This window comes from Hyla sarda, chromosome 1, assembly GCF_029499605.1.
Source record: "Hyla sarda isolate aHylSar1 chromosome 1, aHylSar1.hap1, whole genome shotgun sequence".
Classification (NCBI taxonomy): Eukaryota; Metazoa; Chordata; class Amphibia; order Anura; family Hylidae; genus Hyla; species Hyla sarda.
Window position 1 is genome coordinate 541181717 of NC_079189.1, and position 17898 is coordinate 541199614.

General features: G+C 41.4%; 1 protein-coding gene across 5 annotated transcripts in view; it reads left to right on the top strand.

Moving 5' to 3' along the window:
- The window catches only part of ADAMTS6 (ADAM metallopeptidase with thrombospondin type 1 motif 6), a 333735-nt gene that overhangs the window by 49439 nt on the left and 266398 nt on the right, over positions 1-17898 (top strand). Inside the window, exon 1 of one of the 5 annotated variants that reach the window (XM_056541280.1) lies at positions 670-687. The exons of the other annotated variants lie outside the window; for them this stretch is intronic. The gene's annotated coding sequence lies outside the window, so the exon portion shown is untranslated. Of the gene's footprint in view, positions 1-669; positions 688-17898 lie in introns of those variants that run through there. 5 annotated transcript variants of the gene reach the window in all.

Here is a 17898-nt window from a genome sequence, read left to right on the forward strand (position 1 = left end):
ATTGCATGCTTGTAATGCGGGCAATAGTCTGCAAAGCACTAATCACTGCAGTACTGCAACTGACCAGTAGAGGTCTCTGCTCATTATAGGTAAAAAGGCACTTCTCAATATGACAAAAAAGGGGGGCCCCTTAGACTGAACTCCTATCAGAGTAACATCTTAATCTTTAGACTTTCTCTCCATTAATGGCTGTTTTGTACACAAAACAAAAGAATATGTAATCACTTTATATAAAAAATAGCTGCTTACTAAAAATGTCATATGAATAAAAGACATAAAAATTAGCTCCAGACAAGACCATTACAAGCTATAAAACAATACATGTGCAAAGAAAAACTTAGAATAAAGGTATAGTATGTCAGCACAGAGAGCCCTTTAGATTAAGTACAGTATGATGGATTAGCAATCACTCTGTTACTCCTTAAGGTGCCCTATTGTCCCCTGGAAGCAATGGGAATAATACCTCCGCAATATGGCAGGCAATGCTTCTTAATAATCTTCTTTCTCTCTTTTACCTAAAAAAAATTTCAGAACATGGGGCGGTTTAATGTGTTGCGACAGTTTTTTGACGGTTACTGTGATTTAGAGCTCATGCACAAGACCATGTTACAGCATGGCACAAGCTCCAAGCTATACAGAGCAGTAACACAGCACTTATAGCAGTCTATGCAGCCATACTGTACTCTTGTAAGGACTTTTTTTTTTCTTCTGTTGGAATTTAACATGATATTTTACCCCTTCCACAAAAGCCTAAATAACATGATACCCAATAGAATATGGCATATCTTTGTATATCTGCCTATTAGTAGTCAAGTAGGCAGTCCTACTTAGTGATTGACAGCTATATGCCTGCACATAGTAGGACTGCCAGAATGAGCAGAGATTTACATGACTAAAGTTATCCTGGAAATCTTCTCATAAAACTATCAATCCATCTGCTCAGCTCCTCCTGCTCTATAACCTTATACCTGCAGATTGTACTGTATTGTATTTATCATCTGCTCTATAACATTTCTGCAGATTGTACTGTATTGTATTTATCATCTACTCAGCTTCACCTGCTCTATAACATGATACCTGCAGATTGTACCGTATTGTATTTATCATCTCCTCAGCTCCTCCTGCTCTATAACATAATATCTGCAGATTGTACTGTATTGTATATATCATCTCCTCAGCTCCTCCTGCTCTATAACATGATGTCTGCAGATTGTACTATATTTTATATATCATCTGCTCAGCTCCTCCTGCTCTATAATATGATACCTGCAGATTGTACTGTATTGTGTATATATCATCTGCTCAGCTCCTCCTGCTCTATAACATGATACCTGCAGATTGTACTGTATTGTATTCATCATCTGCTCAGCTCCTCTTGCTCTATAACATGATGCCTGCAGATTGTACTGTATTGTATATATTATCTGCACAGCTCCTCCTGCTCTATAACATGATATCTACAAATTGTACTGTATTTTATATATCATCTTCTCAGCTCCTCCTGCTCTAATATAATGTCTGCAGATTGTACTGTATTGTAAAAATCATCTGCTCAGCTCCTTCTGCTCTATAACATGATGTCTGCAGATTGTACTTTGTTGTATATATAATCTGCTCAGCTCCTCCTGCTCTATATACCTGCAGATTGTACTGTATTAAATATATATATATCATCTGCTCAGCTCCTTCTGCTCTATAACATGATACCTGTAGATTGTACTGTATTGTATATATATCATCTGCTCAGCTCCTCCTGCTCTATAACATGATGTCTGCAGATTGTACTGTATGGTATATATCATCTGCTCAGCTCCTTCTGCTCTATAACATGATACCTGCAGATTGTACTGTATTGTATATATCATCTGCTCAGCTCCTCCTGCTCTATAACATGATGCCTGCAGATTGTACTGTATTGTATATATCATCTGCTCAGCTCCCCCTGCTCTATAACATGATACCTGCAGATTGTACTGTATTGTATATATCATCTGCTCAGCTCCTCCTGCTCCATAACATGATACCTGCAGTTTCCCTTTAAGAATGTAGTTGTCAAGTAATGAAAATACTGTGACCTAATCATAAACAGACCACTAGTTGGCACTCTTATGTTGAGCTTCTTGCTCACCTGATTGTGCCTTTGTATCTCTAAACCAGTGTGTCTCCAGCTGGTGCAAAACTACAACTCCCAGCATGCCCAGACAGCCAAAGGCTGTCCAGGCATGCAGGGAGTAGTAGTTTTGCAACAGCTGGTTGGGAAATGCTATATACAAGTAGTAACAGTACTCACATGCATAATACTAATAATTTAGTATACAAGCTGACAAACAGCCTTTATCGTGATAATTACCTTAAAATTATAAACTTTTTTTGCTTGATCTTGTTTGCTCCCGTTCTTTTCCAGAACAGTGTTCCTCTCCTAAATATCCCTTCTAGTTGAGTGCTTCCCCAGACTTCCTTTTGGCAGTAGTTAAAGAAGGGGGGAGCTTGGTCAAGAATCTGTTTCCAATATTTACTATGCAAGAAAGAAGAGAAAAAATGTGTGTTCGGTTCAGATTTTTTTTCTAAAAACAGAAGCCTTTTGCAGCAGACGTATGTCTAGAGAATGAGGACAGCACTGGACGAATATGCAAATCGAAAAAAAAAAAAACAGTTTTTCAACCTCCACAACGAATGGTTTACAGTATCTATACACTGGGGCATATTAAGCCATATTTACCTTGGAGGCAGAATGCTAAATGCATACAGATGTGGACAGCAAAACCTTTATGAGAACAGGTGGTGTTTTCTTACATTCTTTTTCAAAGGTAATCCCTTTTTTTTTTTTATTGGGAGACTCAAACATGACCCTTGTTCACCCTTAGTGTACTCCACTTGGTTGTCAACAGAGATAAATACCTGGATTGAATGTCTTTGGCTGTAAATCATTGGCACTCATTAACCATTTCCCGCATTGAGTGTGAGCCTGGATTGCCCCCTTTCAAGCTCTCATCCGTCCTGGGTGACAATTTAAGATGGAACTTGTGGAATCCTAGTTATATTTGGGTAGTCTGCTGATTCTGACCCTATTGGGGCTGCAATAGTTAATTTTTATATTGAAGAAAATCCAGGAGAATGGGTAGCTCAACTAATGTAGACAGTGACCTATGGGCAAATGAGTCCTGGGGGTAAATATGATTGTGTACCCTGAAGAAATGTATAGAAGAAAATGGGTAACCACCATCTTTTGGATTGGTTAAGTATATATAGTGGGTAAAATAAGTATTGAAAATGTCCCCATTTTCATACTAAAAACTGTTTCTTTGAGACAACAGTATCTGCTAATTCTAGGTCTTTTTAAAGCTGTCCAAAAGTTGTCCTTGGCTCTTGGACAACTCTTCTTATCAGAAATCTTATGAGGAGCACCTGGTCACTTTATGGTGAAACAATTGGCTTTCCACTTGCGTATAATGGCCCCAACAGTGCTCACTGGAACATTCAGAAGCTCAGAAATGTGCCTATAACCAACGCCATTATGTGTTGCAACAATTAGGTTGTGAAGTTCTTGAGCTTTTAGCTTTTACCCATCATTAGATGTGTCTTGTGTGACCCCCTGGCAATCAAACCTTTTTGTTGCCATCATTTGGGACTAAACCAGCTGATTTTAATTTGTCACTGCATGAAGAAAAAGCTGCCGGCACAGGTGAACTGAGCATTAGACGTCGGCAATACACAGTGTGCAGATGCACAGCATTGATTCGGAATACTAGTCTTGAAAGTGTCCTGTGGTGCTCTCCCTCACAGAGGCAAAATAACAGCAATATCCACAAAGAGAAAAAAACTGAAGGGGCACTCACGCGTCGTCTTTCAAATCTACTTTATTTCAGAGGGCGTTACAGCAGCGGGACCGCCGGGCAGATCTTTAAGCCACGCAGGACCAGGTAAGGAGCATGCTCCTTCCCTTTCCTGCGTGGCTTAAAGATCTGCCCGGCGGTTCCGCTGCTGTAACGCCCTCCGAAATAAAGTCGATTTGAAAGAAGACGTCTGAGTGCCCCTTCAGTTTCTTTCTCTTTGTGATTTTAATTTGTACTGACAAGGGGCTGCATTGCTTTTTAACTATTGGCTTTCCATGCCTTTTTGCACCTCTCTTTCGTCTTGTGTGTAATACTTTTGCCTGTGTCATTTCACATTATTACACATAGCATAATTTCTGAGCTTGTTTGTTTTGTTCTTTGTATGTATGGATTACTTGGATTGTTACCAATATCTTGTGAACATTTCATGTCAATAGCACCTTTGGAAATAAACTTTGTGAGAAAAATAGTGATGTGTTCAATACTAATTTCACCTGCAAAAATAAATAAAGAAATATATAAACTAGTCCTATATAGAGGATAGAGAATAGTACAGAGGAATTAATCATCCATTGCATATTAAAGTGTCAATCTTTTGCAGATGATACTAAGTCCTGCAAAGTGGTTAACACAATAGAGGAGAGTGCACTGTTACAAATGGATCAGGATAGGTTGGAGGCTTGGGCTGGGACGTGGCAGATGAGGTTCAACATTGATAAATGTAAGGTTATGCACATGGGGAGAAAAAATCTGGGCTGGTATTATATATTAAATAGGAACACTTTGCGAAATACTATGTATAGTACTGAGCCTAAGTGTACAGGAAAGATATAGTGGAGCTGAAGAGGGTTCAAAGATGGGCAACTAGAGTAATACACACCTAGGTGGAAATGTCCAAATTGAGCCCAAAGTGTCAATATTTTGTATTGCCACTATTATTTTCCCGCACTGCCTTAAAGGGGTACTCCGCTGCTATTACTTTATCAATACATTTGCCCATTGTGTAAAGTTGTTTAACTCTCTAATATGCTTGCTGTGTCAATAATGCATATTATTTCCGTTATACTTACTGTTCCTATGTGCAGAAAGTAGTGTAGTTTTTTGGTGCTTCGTGACTGCTGACAACGTTTGCGGCCATGTTGTTGTCAGCCCGCCCTGCAGTGTCGGCATTGACGTCCGCATTTCCCTCCTCCCGTGTCCGTAGTCAAGCCGGCCCACTTCTTGAATATTCATTCTTTGAAATTGTGTGGGAATGACGTTTTTCACTTTCTTTGCCGCCCCTTGTGTGAGCGTCCTAGCCTGGACCAATCGTCCATTGCGCCAGGCACATGCGTCATGTATATTTTGAGAGTTGTCTTCGGCGCGTAGTGCGCATGTCTGGTCATTTTGTGAATCGCGTTCTCAGCACTACGCTTACAGCGTAGTGCTAACGTCGGCTACATCAGTAGCCCTGCGCATGTGCAGTAGTCCTTACAGATAAAGGCTTACGTTAGTAGCGTAGCCCTGAGCTGTAAGGACAACTGGGCATGCTCATGGCTACGCTAGAAACGTAAGCCCTGAACTGGAAGAAGAACTGCGCATGCGCATGGCTACGCTACTAACGTATGCTACGTTAGCACTACGCTGGTAGCGCAGGGATGCGCATGCGCACATTTCTCTTCCGAACAATGTAACATAACTGGCGTGAAAAGAAGAAACAAGGGGCGGAAGCCAGGACGCCTATGGGCGGAAAAAAAAAAAGGGCATGCACATAGGTGTGAACAAAAAAAAGGATGGGCGGAGTAACAAGGAAAAATAGGTGGCACCTAAGCGCATAATCAGGCCGCAAAGTATTAGGGGAATGGTAGTTTTCACAGACCAAACAACTGGAAATAAGCAACAACGTGAGCCAGACAGAACGCCAACTCAGGGAACGACAACGCAAATGGATAAGGCGCATACAGTACAGGGGTGTTATGTGAATTCATCAAGTAAGAGGTAAAAAGTTGGTGAAATAAGCACTAGACAGCGGAGTACCCCTTTAAAGGGTACCTCTGATCAAAAAAACTTTTGATATATTATAGATTAATGTATGCAGAATAACTTTACAATTGCATGTTATTAAAAAATATGCTTCTTTCTATTTAATTTTCCACTTTGAAGAAATGACCACTAGGGGTCTCCCTACCAGTCCTGGCAGCAAGCATTTCAGACTCATGCTGGAGTCCTAAACACTACGAGCTGCCAGTCTGCTTTGTTCACAAAGGAGAACACTCAGAGCTGCCAGCCTGCTTTGTTCACAGCCTGTTTGGCTGTGAACAAAGCAGACTGGCAGCTCTGAGTGTTTAGGACTCCAGCATGAGTCAGAAATGCTTGCTTACAGGACTGATCGGGAAAAATACAATAGAAAGAAGCATATTTTTCATTAACATGCTATTGGAAAGTTATTCAACATTCATTAATCTAAAATATATCAAAAGTTTATTTGATGAGAGGTACCCTTTAAGCCTCTTGGGCATGGAGTTCACCAGAGCTTCACAGGTTGTCACTGGACTCCTCTTCCACTCCTCCGTGACGACATCACTGAGCTGGTGGATGTTAGAGACCTTGCACTCCCCACCTTCTGTTTGAGAATGCCCCACAAATGGCAATCATCTATAGCCTAGGCCATCTTAATGTAGAACAAGAAATCTTTTTTTTCCAGATCCTCAGAGTTTTCTTTGCCATGAGGTGCCATGTTGAACATCCAGTGACCAGAGAGTGTGAGAGTGATAACACCAAATTTACGGTACCTCCTCCCCATTCACACCTGAGACCTTGTAGTATAAATGGCTAAGTGGGCCAAATTTGGACATCTCTTCTTAGGAGTGCACTTACTTTTGTTGCCAAGGTTTAGACATTCATGGCTGTGTGTTGAGTTATTTTGAGGAGACAACATTAAACACAGGCCATGCACTCACTACTTTACATTGTAGAGTCATTTCTTCAGTGTTGTCACATGAAAAGAAAGAATAAAATATTTACTAAAATGTGAGTGGGCACTCACTTATATGAGATACTGTAGGTTAAACTTGATGAACGTATGTCTTTTTACGGCCTCATGAACTATGTTACTATGTAACAAGTCTCTTATGGTCTATAGGAGTATCTTAGTGCGAACTGATCACAAGTATATCTTTTAAATAATATATTTCTTAGGTCTTAAAAAAATAATCGTAAGGCTAAATACTTAATAAATAGATATTTAATGAAATAATAATATATATAAGAATAATAGTTATATCAGTTTACATATAGCAGCCTTGTGGTTGCTTAATGCTATAACTTTTTTAAACAATGTATTAATATAACAAAATAAGACAGAATTTTTTTAAAGCAATTCTGTTAAGAAATCATGTTGAAATGTAAAATGTATTGATGTAAAAAAGTAACACTGAATAAGATATTTTCATATTCATCATTTTTCTAGAGAAATAAAACCTTCTGCATCGTCTTCAGCTTTTAATTTCTAGATTATTATATATATTATTTTTATTTATTTATTTTTAAGGTAATTATATAAAAAAAAATAAAAAATTTAACTTGGCAGTTGTCCCTGAATCTTAAATTAGCCATTCACTTTACAAACAAAAGAAAATTCTGCTACCACCCCTGACAAATTCCATTTCATGCCCCTCTGTCTCTCTGGGTAGACCACTAATTACTTTAGTTAGGCACATCACAGAAAATGCAACCTGACACTGCTTTTTCATCTTCGGCTTTTCCTCTGCACCGATAGAAAGGCTGCAGTGTCGGTGCGGGGAGCCTTTGGCAGTAGCTCTGTTCATAGATTCTGTTAGAGAGAAAAAAATTTTTTAAAGGGAAATCTGAGTTTTGGTTATGTTATAGAAACATCAAAACATGGAAAGCCAATAGAACCCAAGTGATATGTTGGCGTCCCGAAATACTAAGGTATGGCACAAGGTCCAGTATCACATGGCAAAGAGTCACCAAAGCACCATGATAAAATAAAATTCCAGCATTGGGATGAGTATATTTTAGCAATGCCTGAGGTAATATAGTATTCTAGACCAGTATGTAGTATATGTCGATAAGCCAGCATTGACCACAGTGCACGCTTTACTTTATTATGGAGCATGGGTTGGATGGTCAACTATATGGTCCCTATTATATGGCGTTGTTATTGGTCAAAAAGTCAGATATTGCTCTGTGTAATAGGGCAAGCTATCGGCCATCTGATAAGCAAATTCTCATTTGTTGGCTGATCATGTAGTTTTGGTGTGCTAAAAGATCATTGCTTTCCCGCAAGTTTCCCCTAGTAATAGGAGATGTGTGGCTGTCGATAATAGCAGCAAAATGAACAGTAATTATGCCCTCCTGGCATGGTTGGTCAAGCCTTGGTCTACAAGGTCAGTGCTTGTTTACACGTGTGTCAGGCTATCTAATAGGGCCCTAAGACAATGATATTTCTAGCTTAATACTATTATTTCAAAAGGGGTCACATCTGAGATTGGGGTCTGCACACTTTTTTTCTTTCTTCTTGGAATAGCACTATTGCAGCACTATATTAGCTCAGCCCGATTCTGTTAAAGGGAATCTGGCAGCTGGTTCACCTGCACTAAAACCAAAACACAGGGCTATAGTGCAGGTGAGGGTAAACCTGATTAAAAAGAGGTATTACTTAATAAGATTTGTGGTCTGCTTTCAGAGATAGGGTGCATTCACAGCACGTTTGTGAGATTTGGACCGGCGCCGTTCGTTCATTTATTTGAATGAGCTGACCGGAATCAGATAGTGACTCCAGCTGGCTCATTTTTGCCCCGTATCCGGTTTTGTGGCCGGGCTGAAACTAGTGCTGGGCGGTATACCGTTTCATACCGACTTTTCTTTTCCTGCACGAAAGGAATTTTTCCCATACCACAATACCGGTTGGGCCCCTTCCCCCCCCACTCGAATGAATGAATTATCAGCCGCAGCGCGCTGTCCGCGCTGGGGAACCAATCATATGTGACCCGCGGGCGCTGTTCTGCTTCTCCCCCCCAATGAATTATCAGCCCAGCGTTGTATTGCTCCCCCCCGGTTTATCAGTTGTACAAGGAGGAGCAGGAGGAGCACTGCCAGAGCCCTGCAAAATGACCTCCAGCAGGTCACAAATGTGCATGTGTCCACTCAAATGGTCAGAAACAGACTCCATGAGGGTGGTATGAGGGCCTAACGTCCACAGGTGGGGTTTGTGCTTACAGCCCAACACCGTACAGGATGCATGGCAATTGCCAGAGAACATCAAGATTCGTGATCTGTGCTCTTCACAGATGAAAACAGGTTCACTCTGAGAACATGTGACAGGCATGACAGAGTCAGGAGACACCTCCAGCATGACCGCTTTGGCAGTGGGTAAGTAATGGTGTTGGGTGGCTTTTCTTTCGGGGGCCGCACATCCCTCCATGTGCTTGCCAGAGGTAGCCTGACTGCCATTAGGTACCGAGATGAGATGCTCAGACCCCTTGTGAGACCATATGCTGGTGCGGTTGGCCCTGGGTTCCTCCTAATGCAAGACAATGCTAGACCTCATGTGGCTGGTGTGTGTCAGCAATTCCTGCAAGAGGAAGGCATTGATGCTATGGACTGGCACGCCTGAATCCGATTGAGCACATCTGGGACATCATGTCTCGCTCCATCCACCAACGCCACATTGCACCACAGACTGTCCAGGAGTTGGGGGATGCTTTAGTCCAGGTCTGGGAGGACATCCCTCAGGAGACCACCTCATCAGGAGCATGCCCAGGCGTTGTAGGGAGTTCATATGGGCACCTGGTGGCCACACACACTACTGAACCTCATTTTGACTTGTTTTAAGGACATTACATCAAAGTTGGATCAGCCTGTAGTGTTTTCCACTTTGATTTTGAGTGTGACTCCATATCCAGACTTCCATGGGTTGATAAATTTGATTTCCATTGATAATTTTTGTGTGATTTTGTTGTCAGCACATTCAACTATGTAAAGATGAAAGTATTCATACGATGATGATGTGTACATAGACCTAATGTGGTGCTCCCAACAATACGCAATAGTTACATGTACATAGCCCCCATTTAGTGCCTCCAACAATATACTAGTTGTAGTTTGGCAACACCTGGAGGTCTACAATTTGGAAACCACTGTTTTAGATGTTTATTTATGTACATTATTTAATATTTGTTACATGCAATATGTTGTGAATAAAAACTGAATTTTGTAACGTTCTGTAGTCCTTAGTTAAAATTTGGTTTGGAAATCTGGTTAATATTGTACATATTATGTGTTCTTCATACCATCTAGTTACATATTTATGTTATTCCTTAGTAAAATTTAAAGCCCGAGTTGCTTGAATTGTTCTGTAGTTTTGCGGAATGTTCCATATTGTTCTGTATTCTTTTTGCTGGCTCTTTCGCATTGGTATGAGAACTGCGACTTCCTGATCTTACTCTGGTGGGGTTTTATACTTTTGAGTTCCTTAGTATACATAACTCTAGCTCTGATCTCATGTATTCCTGAATGATCCTGACTAACCTGTTGCTCTGCTGATTCCCAAGCCTGTCTACTTCCCTGGTGGTAACATCTCAGATGTTGACCTTTAATCCTGACCGATCGGCTAATCTTATGACCTTGTCTCCATTCCCTAGTCCTGCTGAGGATCTTACCTAGCAATCTGACTTCAGGCTGTGTATTGATTTCTCTTCACCTTCTGGTTATTGTAGTGCTATTGCCACCATCAGAGACTGTCTTGGGAATCATGAACTAATTGAGTACTCTGAAGCAAAGTACATACCTTGATGAGGAGATTAAAAGTGCAGACAGTGGCTCTTCACCTATGTTAGCCAGTGCCAATCCATTCCAAAGAGTCCTCACCTATCCTCGTAACCACCTATCATTTACACCACGTCAAGCGTTATAATATTATTTTCCACTTCTTTTGTCTTTGTGTGTTCCGCAACTGTCTTTTTTAACTGTTCATTCATTATATTAACATAACAGATCCTAGATGAGTTCCACCTCTGATCCTTGGGCTGTTCATTTACTACATGCGTTCCTCTGAACTCCCTGAACCTACTCAAGATTATGTCTCTACAAATATTCCTGAACTCTCACTTTGCCAGAATGTATTCTTTTTTTTCCATTTAAATTTAACATTCACGGCTCAAGGATTTAGTCTTTTCTTTTACTTGCATTTTATAAGCTTGTTAAACACATATTTTAAGAGAGAAGAATAAAAAATTGCTAGACAGACATAAAATGAGCATTATGTATTTAGGTGCACTTTCTTTTTAAAAAACCTCTTATAATAAAATCAACTTTGCTCTACTCTACTGTATGAAGGACCAAAAATGTTTGTTTCTTTTAGTATAGTTTAGAAAAAGTTTTTTATTCTATATGATCAATATCTTGACTGGTTTAAAGTTGTATATAATCCATTAAAGGAGATATATCACGTACTAAAACTTATAGGCTATCCGCAGAATAGGAGATACGTTTAAGACCGCGAGAGGTCCAACGGCTGGGACCCCCCTGTGATGTTCTGTAAGGGGCCCTGTCTCTTTCTGGGAATGGGGTGTGTCGACCATGCACAATGCGGCGACCGACATGCCCCCTCCATATATCTCTATGGGAGAGTCGTTTGGCTTTCTCCGGCTCTCCCATAGAGATAAATGGAGGGAACGTGTTGGCCGCCGCTTTGGGTGGTGGTTTACACACTCTGTTCCTGGAGAGAGCAGGGGCCCTGTACAGGAGTTTTTGTATGCTAAAATAAATAAAATATCTACGTTTCCCTCCGCCATCTTTCTATACCCAATACGCAATGAGAATGTAAAAACAGAATGTTAGACATCTTTGTTAATTTATTGAAAAGGAAAAACTAAAATATTGCATTGACATGGGCATTGAGATTTTTTTATTCAGTTAGTACTTAGTTGAAGCCCCTTTTGCAGGCATTTCAGCCTCCAGACTTCTAGGGGATGAAGCCACAAGGTTTGCACACCAGTTTTTTTGGAATTTCTGCCATACATCTTTGCAGATAACCTTGAGCTCTGTCAAACTGGATAGGGGCCATCAGACAACAGAAAATTTTTAGGTTTCTTCAGAGATGTTCGATTGGGTTTAGGTAATCGCTCTGGCTGGGCCACTCAAGGACATTCAAAGAATTGCCCCTAAAATGCTCCTGTGTTGTGTTCACTGTTAGCTGATCAAAACCTTTGCAGAGGAAAAGTTTACCAGTTGCCCATAGCAACCAATAAGATTGCTTCTGTCATTTTTAAAAAGGCCTCTGAAAAGTAAAAGAAGCAAAGGGATTGGTTTCTATGGGCAACTGGTCAACTTTTCCTCTTCCCAGGTTTTGATTAATCTCCCCCATTGTCTTGATGGAAGGTGAACCTTTGGCCCAGTCTGATTTCCGGAGCACTCTGGATCAGGTTTTTTTTTTTTTTTTTTTTTAAACAATATTTCTGTACTTTGTTCAGCTTCCCCTCAATGCAAATCTTCTTTTCCCAGCTGCTTAGAATTGAGGTAAAAAAGTTGAATATTGGTTTCATCAGACCAGGGCATCTTGTTTCTCACATTCTGAGAGTCCTTTAGGTGTTTGTTTTTTGCAACCCATTGACTTCAATGGGAAATAAAATATGCAGCAGCAAATACGCAGCAAAATACACCAGGTGGGAACGTACCCTTATACTCAGGAGAGACTTCCTTCTGGCCATTCTTCCATAATGCTCAGATTGGTGGCTGCAGTGATTGTTGATTTTCTCCACACTGCACACAGGATCTTTGGAACTCAGCCCCAGTGACAATTTGGTTCTTGGTCACCTCTATTACCAAAGCCTTTCCCCCAGATTACTTTGTTTGGTGGGATAGGCAGCTTTTGGAAGAGTCCTGGTTGCTCCAAACTTCTTGGCAACTTTCAGTGCAGCAGAAAGTTTTTTTTTTGTTCACTTCTCCATATATTTGTCTTCACAGCTAAATTTCAAGTGTCATAGCAAAAAGTCTGAATACTTATGTCTATGCAAAATTTAGTTTTTCCTTTTACATTGTGAAAACCAAATGTTTTGAAGCGTCAGCCTTCTTATTAAGGGGTATTGAGTGGACAAACTATTATTAAATGAATTTCAAAATATATAAGTATATTTTCTATTAGGGTAAACTCACATGGAGCTGATGTGTTGATGTTGATATGACTTACTGGAAGGATTAAGATTTTTGAATAGAAGTAATTTACAATTCTGTTTAGATTTCTGGCAGCAGTTGATTTTACAAACAAATTGTTTTCCACCGGAGTACCCTTTTAAAGGAGGTGTCCTATTACAGATAACCCCCTTCATATGAGTATTTGTATCAATTATGTGATCACTACAGTAAACAGCTACCTAGACTCCCAGACAATTTTCTAAAGGAGAGATACAGCTGGCTGTACATTTTCTCTGCAGTGGCCACTACAGGGGAAGTGCAGTATTACAGGTGACCATTCAAATGCATAGCTGACCATGTAATTCATAAATAGATCCATCCTGCTCTTTGATCCATACACTGAATATGACACACAAAGAAAGAGCCCTTTTAGTATCTAGTTTTTTGAATTGCCTGTAACATTGGTTGCTGGAGAGGAAAACTTTAAATTTTTTAACCCCTTAAGGACCCAGGACTTACGGGGACATCCCCGCACCCTTGGCTTTAAGGACCCAGGACGTCCCTGAACGTCCTGGCGTTTTCCGGTTCCTTCCGCGTGCCGTGCAGAGATCAGAAGCAGATGCCTGCTGAAATGCTTCAGCAGGCATCCAGGGTAAACGCCGAGGGGGGCCATGTCAGCCCCCCATGTCGGCGATCGTCGCACATCGCGAGGGAAATCGCCCCTGCGATCTGCGGCGTTACCGGGCTGATCGGGTCTCTAGGACCCAACCGCCTGGTAATTTTGCATGATCCCGATTGTAAAGACAGCCAGGACCATGCTGAAGTATAAGAGCGAGGTGGCTAGCCTGCCACCTCCTCCTATCCCCTGTGATTCCTCGACCAATCGCAGGGGGGGCGGTTACTTCCTCCCACCTTGCCCGGCCCCTGGAAGTCCAGAGAGAACGGGAGGAAGACCGGAGGTCCCGACCCTCGTACTTACCTCGTCCCTGAAGACCCGGATCCCGGCAGCGGAGACGGCGGCGGAGGCGACAGGTGAGTGGATCTTCGGCGGCGTTGCAGGACCTTTGCAGCAGTCCAGACCGCCGTAAAGCGATCTGGACTGCTCCATCTGGTCCCCTTACACTACAACTCCCAGCATGCCCAGACAGCCCTTGGCGTCTGGGCATGCTGGGAGTTGCAGTTTTGCAACATCTGGAGGTCCATAGTTTGGAGACCACTGCGCCCTTCCAGATGTTGCAAAACTAGACATCCTCAGCATGCCCTTACTGTCCAGGCATGCTGGGAGTTGTAGTTCTGTAACATCTGGCCCTTCAGATGTTGCAGAACTACAACTCCCAGCATGCCTGGACAGTTTTGGCATACTGGGAGTTGTAGTTTTGCAACATCTGGAAGGGCACAGATTGGAAACCACTGTATTAGTGGTTTTCAAACTGTAGTCCTCCAGATGTTGCAAAACTACAACTCCAAGCATGCTGGGAGTTGTAGATCGGCAACATCTGGCTCTAAAGATGTTGCCGAACTACTACTTCCAGCATGCCTGAGAATGTTTGGGAGTAGTGGTTTTGCAACAACTGGTGGCACACCGGTTGGGAAACATTGTCTGTTTCCTAACTCAGTGTTTCCCAACCCGTGCGCCTCCAGCTGTTGCAAAACTATAACTACCAGCATGCACTGATAGAATGTGCATGCTGGGAGTTGTAGTTTTGCAACAGCTGGAGGTTCCCCCCCCCCCCCTCCTGTGAATGTACAGGGTACATTCACATGGGCAGGGGGCTTACAGTGAGTATCAGGCTGCAAGTTTGCGATGCAGCAAATTTTGCGCAGCGGGAAACTCGCTGTAATCCCTCGTCCGTGTGACTATACCCTAAAAACACTACACTACACGACACTAACCCAAAATAAAATAAAAAGTAAAAAACACTACATATACACATACCCTTACACAGCCCCCCTCCCCTCCCCAATAAAAATGAAAAACGTCGGGTACGCCACTGTTTCCAAAATGGAGCCTCCAGCTGTTGCAAAACAACAACTCCCATTGACTGTCCAAGCATGCTGGGAGTTTTTCAACAGCTGGAGGCACCCTGTTTGGGAATCACTGGCGTAGAATACCCCTATCTCCACCCCTATGCAAATCCCTAATTCAGGCCTCAAATGCACATGGCGCTCTCTCACTTCGGAGCCATCGTATTTCAAGGCAACAGTTTAGGGCCCCATATGGGGTATCGCCGTACTCGGGAGAAATTGCCTAACAAATTTTGGGGGCTTTTTCTCCTTTCACCCCTTATGAAAAGGTGAAGTTGGGGTCTACACCAGCGTGTTAGTGTAAAAAAAAGTAATTTTTTACACTAACATGCTGGTGTTGCCCTATACTTTTCATTTTGACAAGAGGTAAAAGGGGAAAAAAGCCCCCCAAAATTTGTAATGCAATTTCTCCCGACTACGGAGATACCCCATATGTGGGCGCAAAAAGCTCTGGGGGCGCACAACAAGGCCCAGAAGGGAGAGTGCACCATGTACATTTTAGGTGATTTGCACAAGGGTGGCTGATTGTTACAGCGGTTTTGACAAACGTAAAAAAAAAAAAAAAACACATGTGACCCCATTTCGGAAACGACACCCCTCACAGAATGTAATGAGGGGTGCAGTGAGAATTTACACCCCACTTGTGTCTGACAGATCTTTGGAACAGTGGGCTGTGCAAATTAAAAATTTTGTACAGCCCACTGTTCCAAAGACCTGACAGACACCAGTGGGGGGTAAATGCTCACTGTACCCCTTGTTACGTTCCTCAAGGGGTCTAGTTTCCGAAATTGTATGCCATGTGGGGGTTATTTTGCTGTCCTGGCACCATAGGGGCTTCCTAAATGCGACATGCCCCCCAAGCAAAATTTGCTCTAAAAAAGCCAAATATGACTCCTTCTCTTCTGAGCATTGTAGTTTGCCCGTAATGCACTTCAGGTCAACTTATGGGGTACCTCCATACTCAGATGAGATGGGGTTACACATTCTGGGGGGTATTTTCTGCTATTAACCCTTGCAAAAATGTGAAATTTGGGGGGGGGAAACACACATTTTAGTGAAAATTATAATTTTTTTTTTTACGTATGCAAAAGTCGTGAAACCCCTGTGGGGTATTAAGGCTCACTTTATTCCTTGTTACGTTCCTCAATGGGTCTAGTTTCCAAAATGGTATGGCATGTGGGGGGGGGGGGGGGTTTGCTGTTCTGGCACCATAGGGGCTTCCTAAATGCAACAAGCCCCCAAAAACCATTTCAGAAAAACGTACTCTCCAAAATCCCCTTGTCGCTCCTTCGCTTCTGAGCCCTCTACTGCGCCCGCCAAACACTTTACATAGACATATGAGGTATGTGCTTACTCGAGAGAAATTGGGCTACAAATCTAAGTTTAAATTTTCTCCTTTTACTCATTGTAAAAATTAAAAAATTGGGTCTACAAGAACATGCGAGTGTAAGAAATGAAGATTGTGAATTTTCTCCTTCACTTTTCTGCTATTCCTGGGAAACACCTAAAGGGTTAAAACACTGACTGAATGTCATTTTGAATACTTTGGGGGGTGCAGTTTTTATAATGGGGTCATTTATGGGGTATATCTAATATGAAGACCCTTCAAATCCACTTCAAACCTGAACTGGTCCCTGAAAAATAGTGAGTTTGGAAATTTTGTGAAAAATTGGAAAATTGCTGCTGAATTTTGAAGCCCTCTGGTGTCTTCCAAAAGTAAAAACTCGTCAATTTTAGTGGACATATTGTATATGTGAATAAAATTTTTTATTTGGAATATCCATTTTCCTTACAAGCAGAGAGCTTCAAAGTTAGAAAAATGCAAAATTTTCAAATTTTTCATCAAATTTGGGGATTTTTCACCAAGAAAGGATGCAAGTTACCACAAAATTTTACCACCGTGTTAAAGTAGAATATCTCACAAAAAAACTATCTTAGAATCAGATTGATAACTAAAAGCATTCCAGAGTTATTAATGTTTAAAGTGACAGTGGTCAGATGTGCAAAAAATGGCTGGGTCCTAAGGTGTAAAATGGCTGGGTCCTTAAGGGGTTAAAGGGGTACTCCGGTGGAAAACTTTTTTTTTTTTTTTTTAGCAACTGGTGCCAGAAAGTTAAACAGATTTATAAATTACTTCTATTAAAAAAGCTTAATCCTTCCAGTACTTATCAGCTGCTGAATACTACAGAGCAAATTATTTTCTTTTTGGAACACAGAGCTCTCTGCTGACATCATGACCACAGTGCTCTCTGCTGACATCTCTGTCCATTTTAGGAACTTTCCAGAGCAGCATATGTTTTCTATGGGGGACAGTTCTTAAAATGGACAGAGGGGTCAGCAGAGAGCACTGTGGTCATGATGTCAGCAGAGAGCTCTGTGTTCCAAAAAGAAAGAATTTCCTCTGTAGTATTCAGCAGCTAATAAGTACTGGAAGGATTACACATTTTTAATAGAAGTAATTTACAAATCTGTTTAACTTTCTGGCAGGAGTTGATTAAAAAAAAAGTTTTCCACCCGAGTACCCCTTTAAGTATAATCCAACTTTTCCTAGAATAAGTACAAACGCTAGTGAGCACACACACCCTTATATATTACACCGCTTCATGTATAGATGATGTTTTGTAAATGTTCAGATCATGTCATTGTTCTTTGGAAGTCATGCTTTTGTTGTTTTGCCTGATACAGAGTCATAATATTGCAGGGCAGGATACACATTGTGGTATTCACTCAAAGAATTTCATAGTTATTATGTGCCATGTAAATAGGTCAGAATTTCCTGGGAAGGCTCATGTATCATGATATACCCACCAGGGTCTCTCTGCCTTGTACATAAGGGAATAGTTTTGTTTCCCATCTTGAAATTAAAGGATTGATGACCTAATCCAAAACTTGCCTCAACAAGAGG